The sequence below is a fragment of the Chaetura pelagica genome, unplaced genomic scaffold (genome assembly GCF_000747805.2).
Source record: "Chaetura pelagica isolate M959 unplaced genomic scaffold, ChaPel_1.0 scaffold12, whole genome shotgun sequence".
In the NCBI taxonomy this organism is placed as follows: domain Eukaryota; kingdom Metazoa; phylum Chordata; class Aves; order Apodiformes; family Apodidae; genus Chaetura; species Chaetura pelagica.
The window spans coordinates 5,917,661-5,928,301 of record NW_009952801.1 but is presented as its reverse complement, the minus strand read 5'-3'; the positions used below and the strand labels follow the sequence as shown (position 1 = coordinate 5,928,301).

Below are 10,641 nucleotides of genomic sequence, written 5' to 3'. Positions count from 1 at the left end.
CAGGAATCACATGCAGTCTGTTCTGTCCAATACACAGTATGACAGAACGGCAGACATCAGAGGAAAAAAACATTCTATCAAAGGATACGCTTTATGTGATGACAATGGGTGCGTTGCAAATTTAAGCTATGTTATGCCAAAGAATGTGTGTTAATTATATTACAAAGTAAAATTAGGCAATGCAAGCTTACTGGAAAAAATTCTTAATTATTTTGTTATTGCTGTGCTTGCCAAAATCACTTGCATACAACATAAGAAACCAATTCTAAACTAATTTTGAGCAGAAACTTTATTCTGTAATTGCAGAATACTGTCCAATAAGCAAGAGGGGAAAAAACACATACTTTAAACCACAGGAATTCTTAGTGAAGTGGATGAAAGGGGTAATTAATAAGCAACATGTTAAAATTTGTTTCTAACGTATCAATACACACACACAGCACAGCTTCTTCGTTTTAGATTCTGCAAGCCTCTCCTTACTTCTCAGTATACCTTTGAAAAGAAAAATCATGTCCTAACAATAAAAAAAGTGATCAATGATATTAACTCTACTTTTACCCCTTAAATCTAACCACTCCACCAAAACCCCAAGACGGCTCAATAAATGTTCCTTCCTCCTTACTGCAGTAAAGTATTTAAATGATTATCAATTCATCATATAAGGACTCAAGCAAGAGGCAAATGGGCATTTTCCTTTACTATGCATGGGCAACACAGGCTATACATAAATGACCATCCAGTTGTGATCCAGATGCTGAACTTCCACTAACCTACACCCACACAAAAAGCTGTTGTCCTATATTCCACTTTATATTTTTCACCAGTGAATGCACACATGCATAAGCACTTAGCATCAAAAGAGAGCGAAACAATACCAGGACAACAAATAAAGTCTTTCTTCACAGACTGTCTGCAGACACCTGCCCGATTCACCCTAGTCTCTTAAAAATAAAAAGCTTGCCTTAAGCCACTTTCAGAAAGTATCTTACACGCACAAAATAATACTCCAGTGGCGATTTAACCTGCTTGACTTTGAGGATTGGTAATCCACTTCAATACAGACAGGTAGCACCAGACAGCAGAGAAGCCACACCACCTTAAATCACTTCTTAGCTTTGACTGGCCACATTAAGAACTTTGGTTTATAAAGAAACAGACTTGAGACATTATTTTAAGCCACTACTGACTACAAGGTCAAATTAATACCTACAGGAGCATGCCAGAGTGCCTGACATAGAGATACCTAAAACCTTCTGACACCATGTGGACTTGAGACTAAGCTGACCACACAAAACTAGTGTATCTAAAGGAAAGTGACAGAGAAGAACCACTTAACAGCACCGTAACTTCACTAACAAACTACACCAATGAAAAAAACAACTGATTAACTTCACCAACAGAATCACCAACAGAAGTGATACACATCACCAACAGAAGTAAGATGTTTTGGAAGAGAAAAAAGCAAAATGTACACCTGTTTCCTACAACCTGAAATAAGATACACATGCAGACATCTACCACCGCTCAGTCAAGACTATGGATAAACTCACCTGTCTATTGCTCTGGAGACAGTTCTGTACCATCTTTATGACTGCGGAAGGGCAGGACAAGATGCTTTTTTGTTTGGTTTGGTATTTTTAACAGATACACTTAGCTTTTAAAGTAACAATAAAAAAACCCTTGTGGATGTCTAAGTAAGGTACATTTACTCAAACTGATGTAACATCTTGAGATGTCTTTCATTAAACATTTTTCTCCCCCAGACTTCCACCTGCAGAAAACAGACATTTACTCTGGATTATCTGAACTTGGAAAAATGCAAGTGTTTTCTTTGAAAAAATATCTATTGTTACAGCAAAAACTTGGGTTTCCTTTCAAGCAAGATCATATGATTACGCGTTTATATTTTACTTTCCGCAGGAATTTACACACCCCCCCATTTGCATCCTGTTATTCATTTAGCGTTTCCCTTTACTTCAGCATGCTGCGTTAATAAAGTGGTCCTGTTGGCTCAGTCTAGGCACTCAAGGTGACAATCAGTGTTCACTCTTACATTTGTCTGGTTTAGTCTAGAGGGCTTTCCACATATATTTCAGTACACAAAACATTCCTTTGAAAAAGCAGTTCCATGAGCAGCACTGCATAGATAGATTGTGAAACTCTTAAGGGGTTTTCAGGGTATTTTCATTAATTCTGTACTTCAAAGCACTGTTTCTCCTTTGGAGTAAGTTTAAACTGAAATGTATTTAAATAATATGTAATCTATTCAAATAGTATAAAAGATCTTACTTGCACTATTGGATCTGTCATAGTCATAGGTTGGTTACTCCTGTTTATCTTCACTTTAGTCATGGATGTTAGCCTTTAAACACTTTCAGATGGATACTGATTACTAACCTGACTAGTAGTCCTACAGTTCAAAAGCCTGAAAAGAAGGAGGAAAAAAAGCCTTTCCTGCTAAAAAAGGTTAAGATAGCTTCTACTGTAGCTAGAAATTAAACTTGCATGATCCTACACTGTTCAATATGTCTTGCACAACATAAGCAACATCCAATTCTTTTTCATTTTTACCAGGCTTTTTTTTTTTTAATGGAGACTACATAAAAATATTTTGCTGTAATGCATCTAGTATATGCACACACTTGTTGTTTGAAAAGTCCTTTCCTAGGAGATAAATAAAGATTCTATTTTAATAAATTAAGTAGCACAACTAAATACACTATGTTCTACTGCAGTGGTCCAGTACAGTAGCATTAGCTGCATATGTCTCATATGGATATGACCCTAATAGAATACTACTGAGTTGAAAACACAGGTTACATTTGCTTCAACTCTGTATTCACAGTAGTTAAAATGGAGTCTGAAATGCAACTATAATTTCTCTGTCACTAGCACACATCTAATTCATCACAGCTCTAAAACAGCTGAAAGCTACCTTCATGTTTAAATTAGAAACAAGCAACTGATGTAAATTTTGGTGTAAAGCGATACTGGCTGTCTCCATACAGCCAAAGCCAAGACTTTTTTTCCTATGCAGAAATCATAGCATTAAACCCCTTTAACAGAAAACCTTCAAGTGCAAACTGTTGGGAGGGGAGGGACTGGGGAGGGGGTGAAAGAAACAAAATCAAGCAGTTCCATTGAATGAGAAATTGAGATTTGCTATTATCAGTGCATCCCAAGTAAGGTAAAAAAACTTGCAGTCTTGTAGTTGCTTCAGAACGCAAACATTTCAAGAAATGTTTCATTGAGGCTAGAACTTCCTCTTCAATTCACCAAGAGAGCACATTGTTTCACAGCAGTCAACCTGAGAAAACATCTCACAAAGACTGATGAAACTGATGTGACAAGGGAACCCTCTCATTTCATGGGAGCAAATATTTCAATTTGAACAAACACTGCTAGAAATATTTTACCAAATCTAGCCTTGAGCAGATTCCATACTAAGAATTGTCCCGAACAAGCACAGAAACAAGATGCCTGCATATATTCTTCAAGCAATAAAACACAGGATATAAATTTATGAGCATTACTTAACTGAAGCCACTAGACACAATAAATGAAAATAAATGTTTTGTATTTCTAGAGGAAAATGTGGAACTATCTTAGACAGTTAGGTTTCTTCAAGCCTTCTTTCATAGTTTCATAGTTTGGAGTTACTATCAAGTGACTAAATCTTCAATCAATGAAAAGTTATTTTAATGTCAAAACAACTTCACAAAAATAAAACAAAGCAACTTGCAATTTAATATCATCTCCATTGCAAACAAGATTCCACAGCTACAGCTGATCAATGCAATTCCTCCCTCAGTATACTGCTGTAAAACTTCACTGACTGATAAAAAAAGGACAATTATTTAAATACCAGCTCCCTGCTTTATTACAACAATGAAAAGGAGCAGACTATTTTTGTGTTTGAAGAAGCTGGCAGGAAGCCAGACATGACATCTCACCCTACATAACAACTCAGGTAGTGAAGGAGAGGGGTTTGACTGCCGGGCCAGCTCTGAGGAAGTCTAAGAGAACACATTTCTGGCCTTATTACTACTCTGCTGCTGTTACCCTTGCAATGGCTGGGGCCAGGGAAAACCTGCCCCACGCAACAGGGGAATTTTGGCTGTCACCTTAATGCCTCATGCTCTGCATTAATCTGGGCTTGAATGCAGGAAAGACTTTGCCTTTATTTCACTAAAAGTCACCTCTGTACTAAACTATAGGAAGGGGCACTATGAATAACTTTTTATCAAAACAGTAATTTTTGATGTATCATTAGCAAAACACACCATGGATGGGAACTCATACGACTTAGAACAATAATGTTTTTATGAAGGCAGTTTTCAGAGAGGAAAGAAAGAAATCTCTTTTGCATTTTTTAACACCTAAAAAAAAAGAAGACTCATCAAGGGCAACATTACTTCCAAATGCAAGGCTTTGAAAGACTGGGGATTTAAATGAAATATAACTAGTTACATTTGATTTTTCAAGAAAGCTTTCTATAGTTACATTCCATTAAAATACAGATAAATTAACGGGTTTAAGTGCTTAAAACAGCTGAAATCTACATACAGTATGAAACGGAACTTTACAAGCAGTTCAAAACCAAATAAATTTCCAGCCCTTACCGTCAAAAAAACTTTTGGCTCTCAGGTAACTGACGCTAAGCCTAAGCACAGACAGCTTATCCAATTTGGCGATGACATCTTGAGGGAAAGGCAGGAGGCTAGCCAAGCGGTCCAACTCTGCGTTCAGGCGATCCCTATGCCTCTTGGATGGATTAGACTTGACCCCTTCAGCTGGGGATGGCTTTACTCTGTGGAAAAAAAAACCACAAAAACCAAAAAACAAACACAATATAAACACAAGTTCCTTCCAAAAATGAAGGTAAATATTTGCCAAACCTAATGTTACAAATTGACTTTTAAGCTTCAACAAGCTAAAAGCTTTTCCCAAATTACTTATGTTTCCCATTGGAAAAAATAAATCTCAGATGGTTTAAAACCCCCCCCATTTAACACACACACACTGTTAAATGAAGCAGTTAGATATACAATGGCTGTCTCAACACGTAATGAACTTTTGAAACCTTTGAGATTCAACTTTTTTGTAAGAAGTTTCCTACACTTTCACTCAAATGTCACTTGTCTTCCAAATGTTCATATTACAAATAATTCTATAATTTTTAGTAGTATGTTTATACCGATGCATTTGACAGTACACTTTTTCATAGAACATGAAATGTTTTGGGTTGAAAGGAACCTTAAAGATCATCTAGTTTTAGCCCTCCCCACGGGTAGGCACACCTCCCATTAGACCAGGTTGCTCAAAGCCCCATCCAATCTGGCCTTCAATTACAATTTTTCACAGGCATCCTCAATTTTTGTCAATGTTTGGAGCAGACTATTGTCAATTGAATCCAACAAAAGTTTTGGTAATTTGTTAAGACAACAAGGCATCCAAAACTGCACAAGAAAACAAAAGATACAGCTCAGTCAGCAGAAGAGACCTGAGACCCTCTTTGCAGTAAACACTGCTGAGCTCATGCTTTAAGTCACCTCTCAGCTGAAGGCATTTTGTTTGCATACAGCCCAACAAAAGCATGTCTTTGCAGCATACAAAGTACAATTTAAAAAGCAAACTTCTGTTATGAATGACTTATTCAAGTTTTCGTAAACATACTGTTTTCCATTCCTATTCACCCTCAGCTCCAGGCCCAGATATGTGGATACTCACACCTTCCCACGTACGCAAAAGTCTCGGAACAGGTTTAAGCTCCTACTCATTTGAATTATAGTTAGTCATTAAAAGCCAATACTGAAACCAAATAATTTATCTGCACAAATCATAGTATATTATATTTATTACACAGTTTTTTAATTAAAGAGTAATTAATTTTTAACTTTTCCAGTATTGCAGTCCCACTCAAGATCTGGAGCAGTTATCTATTTGTGCTGCTCTCATAAGAATGTTGTTTCTGCAATATGTATCACTTGCAAAACTAGAGAGGATAAAGACTTTCACCAGTTAATTTCTTCAGTATTTCATTGAGTCTGCTTCCAAGCTTCATCCTAATATTAATTTTATTATGAGAAACTGCAACACCTCCAATAATCATTTTTGCCACTGCTGAAACTAAAACATACCAAAAAATAATTTAATCTTGTACTACCAGTCCAATAGGCTATGACAGAGTGGTTATTATTATTTTTAGTTTGTTTCCACTTTATGTTTCAATTACATTCCTTGTTAGTTTAAATTCAAGCCATTCTTTTTACAAGCATTGTTTCTTCAAGTGTCACTTGTCAAAAACTCATACATAAGTCTGACTCTCTGTTCCCTAGCAGTACGGCTGCCCTTCTGCACATTAAAGGAGGCATGCTCGTTAGGTGGAGCCTAGAAACTTGAAGATGCCTTAAGACAAAATGTTGTTAACGTACAGAAACAGAACATGTTGGTAGCAACTACTTACTCCCAAGATCGATAAAGTTAAGCTTGCTGCAGGATAAAGATGGTTTAAGACACAGTTTTAATAGGGCTTTATCCTAAAATCATTGGAAAAACCAGAAAAACAGATTAATAAGGAAATATGAAGATTTTCTCTTAAAAAAAAAGCCACAGGTTCATCACCAACTGCAATAGATGAACAATTAAATATTTGGTTAGATGTGTGCTTCAGTCACAAGCCCTGATTTTGAGACCTGCAGGTAACCGTATCCCCAGGTGCATGTTAAAATGGCTTAGCAACACTTTCTTCACATTTTCTTATTCTGGCAGAATATTCACTTGTACATGCCATATTATTAACACAATGTAAACATAACCCTAAGGCAACTAAATTCAACATCACCAAACATTAAAAATTATTTAATGTTTTTTTCAAGGTATTAAACTGCCATAAATGTAGCAACAGAACAATACATTCCAAACTTCAGGCAAGTAACAGTAGTGTAATAATCAGTAAATAGCTCACTACTATAAAATCAAACAGATCTCCTTCCAAAAAATTGAGATTCTCTGTGGAAACCTTACTTCCAACCAGTTCAAAGCATAAGGATTTTCTAAGTGTGGTATACAACATTTCTGAATATTAAGTTACCTGTGTTTGCAGCACAAATCTTACCACATTCTATCCCTCCAAATCAAAACACTGATTTCCCCTTTTTTTCCCCTTTGCCACCCAACTAAAATCCATTATATAAAAATGGACCCTTCACTGACGAAGGGAGTAATGGTAGAAATGCTGGGGGCATAAGTAGCAAGCTAAATCATTCTCCATCCACTTATGTAAACCCTTGATGCTAAAGACAACCCTAGCTGCATTGCAGAAAATTATCTTCAAGCAAAATTATGTGCCATGTCAAGACTCAATCCATGCAGGTACTTTACTCTTAAATCTTGTTTTAACACTTGAGCAGTTCTATAGGATTTGCCATCATAACATTAGCTGACTACTGTTTTCACAGATCTGCTACAGACTACTTAATCAGAAGTTTTCATTACATATCCTTACCAAGCGCACCTTCACAGACATCAACAACGTGAAATTATTAAAAAGAAAGTGCACAAATAAACAAGTCACAATTATTAACAAAAGGCCAAAATACCTTTTGATATTTACATGCTAATTTGTATTTTTAAGGGAAATCAAAGCAGTTCTCTGAGAAAATGCAAAGTACAAATTTATTTTGTTCATAATAAGAAAACAAAAACTTTTAAAAGGAAAAACTTTTGCCTATCTCCATTTGCTGCAGATTCTCTTTCTAAAAAGTGTACTTTTGCAAGAAGCATTGACCTAAATCCAACCAAAAAAAACCCACCTCACAAACCATAAAAATAGTGAATTTTAAGTAGCAGTCTACATGTAACATACAGGTACTCCGAGCCTGGCCAGGTTATATGTAGAATAAACTTATATATAAAATACGAGCTTTATTGTCTCCATTTCAAATAAGAGGTGTGAACTGCTGTTTGTTGCACATACAGCTTTACACAAAGAAATATTTTAATGATTATTTTTCTTTCCTGATGAACTTCCGTTTGAAAGCTTGTTCTGGCACTTCTTGTTTGTTTGCCTTGAAAAAATACATAAATACTTCCATTTCTTAAAATATTTCTGCACTGCTTTCTGAAATTACTATGTCTGCTCAGAATTAAGGATCAGTTATACATTCGTCTCTGGAGTATTTAATATAATAAATACATTTAAACTAACACACAACAAAACCTTATAATAATTTCTTTTTTAGTCTGCTAAAGAAACGATGGCATTACGTCTTTTGTGCTTGCTAGTATGAAACATTCAGACCTCCTCACTCCATCCCTTGTCTACATTTATTTAGTTATGCAAAACAATTTCTACTACAAAGAAAAAAACCAAGGCAAACAAGCTAGTAGGCAGGAAAACATACAAACTACAAGGTGAAGATGCGTGTTAGAATCTATCTACAGTAAACCCCACTTCCACAAAACCTGCACTTTATTCTTCCTACAATACTAGCATATTTAATGTAGTAGTTAATACTCACTAGGGAAAAGGAATTCAAGACTTAAAAAAACCCGAAAACCAAACACAAAAGCTATCCATTGTTCCCCAAGCCTCAGTATGGAGTGAAACGCCCTATGGACGTGTTGCCACCAGGGGGACTCGCAGTGCTCAAACATTAAATGGGCAGGCAATTTAAAGGCTCCAAGGTTTAAAGTTATTTAAGTTATTTCTGTAGAATATTACATGCAATTGGAGTGTATACTGCCTAGCACTTTTTTTTTTCTTTTCAGATGACAAGATAACATGATGAACTGCAGGAACAGTTGCCTATTAAGTTCCTTCGTGACTGCTTTTGTCTTTCAGCTGTGATACGGTAATTTCCCTATTGAATAAAAAACACACATTTCAACACTCAGCACTGTCAGGCAATAGCCCTAGACTCCCTCTCAAGTTCAGTTCTTTATATGGCACATAATAAAAAGGGGGCGTTGTAGGTGGAGGGAAGTTTCTTAAACTGGTTTTGAGTTATCACCATTTTCACCTAAAGCAGGAAGTATTTCTTCTACTTCATTATTTTCCATGGCAACTGTCATTATACGAATAGCTTTTTCCATTCTATAAACTAGTTGCCTACTGCCATAAGTTACCAATTGTCATTCTCCATTCAGAATTACATATATGGCAAATAAAACACTAGAAGAACTAGCTACAGAAACAATCTCTTCCATAAAAGATCTAGTCCCAACAATGTATCACCTCTTCCTTTTCTCCCCAAAGAGCTGTGAATTCTACTGAGGGAAGGAAATACCAACTTCAAACAGATTAAAATCACAGTAACATCAAACCTTTTTTAACCAGCAGCAAGTACATCTTCCCTCTCCCAGTCAGTTACAAAAGCTTGTTGCATCTCATTTGTTTGGTGTTTTTTTTTTTGGCCTAAAGGTATGGTCTGTAATTAGTTATGGGAAAAAATCAAAGCCCTCTGACCCACTAGCAATGTTCAGTAAGGTTGGTCTAATCAAAGAGCATAGCAATTTCGAGCAGAAAAGAAACAAGTAAGCGTTACATGCAAGATGAATTTGTCTTTCATTAAAATAATTCCTTGTAACCCAAGCAAGGCAGGTTAATAATTAGCCTGCACTTCAATTTAACGGCTGAACAAAAAATATTAATATGAATACTTTTAAGAAGAAACACTTATTTCTTCCTCTGGTCCTAGAGGACAAAGTCCTTCCATAGATAAATGGTTCCCATTAGTAATAAAAAAGGCTTCAAATGCAACTAATCAGAGAAGCTCAGCCAGCTTACATACTGAGGAGATAGATGGAAAAGGATTACATATGGTAGATACTACTAAATGAGGTTTCACATCCTGTAACCAAGGCTATCCAGAATTTAATAGTAAGCCAGACATTAAGCAATCTTACCAGCAATGCAGAACACCTCAACTTTCCAGAAGAATTATTTGCCTTTAGCTACTAAAGTCTACAAATACTCCAAATATATTTTTTACTTCTTCACAAAAAAAGCCCACTCGTTTCATCCTTAAAATTCACATTTAAAGCCTTAATTTCATTTGGTACCTCAACTTTTTTTTTTTTTAATGAATGGTCAAAAAACCCAAATGCTGCTACTTTCATAATGAACACACCTTCTAGAATGGGAATTTTTTTTTTTAATTTGTAGGGTGAAAACCCACCTATGTACATACATTCTAACAGCTTGAGTGCTTGTTTCTTTATGGTTGGAGTTAATTTCTCTCCAAGACAGTTGTCTACTGTAAATCCAAGCACATATCATTAACGACAGAATTTCATTAAATATTGGTAATGCTCTTCTTGAATGCTTGTGCAGTCTTTGCAGTTATTTTACACGTACAAAGTACCCTGCAGAAATTCATGGGGATGTTCTGAGCTCTGCATTACAGTTAGCTTATTTTTCTTGCAGGTCAGTACTTTTTCTGACCTATAGATTCTTGACTTTCAGTTGAAAGTGCAAGTTAAGCATCTTCTCTAGTCTGAAAAATCACTCTCACGAGGCCAGCCTTTTAGCCAAGCATGCAATGCTTAGGAATATATCCTACAGCAGGTGCATAATACAAAATGATTCGAGATACTAAGAGGTTCCCAGAGTTTCAGAAAGATAAATTAATGGGGGGG

General features: G+C 35.9%; 1 protein-coding gene across 1 annotated transcript in view; it reads right to left on the bottom strand.

Annotated features, from left to right (window-relative positions):
- The window catches only part of AHR (aryl hydrocarbon receptor), a 53,388-nt gene extending 48,582 nt beyond the window's left edge, over nucleotides 1-4,806 (bottom strand). The window contains 1 exon segment of the mRNA XM_009994948.1: nucleotides 4,623-4,806. The gene's annotated coding sequence lies outside the window, so the exon portion shown is untranslated.
- Nucleotides 4,807-10,641: the final 5,835 nt, after the last annotated feature.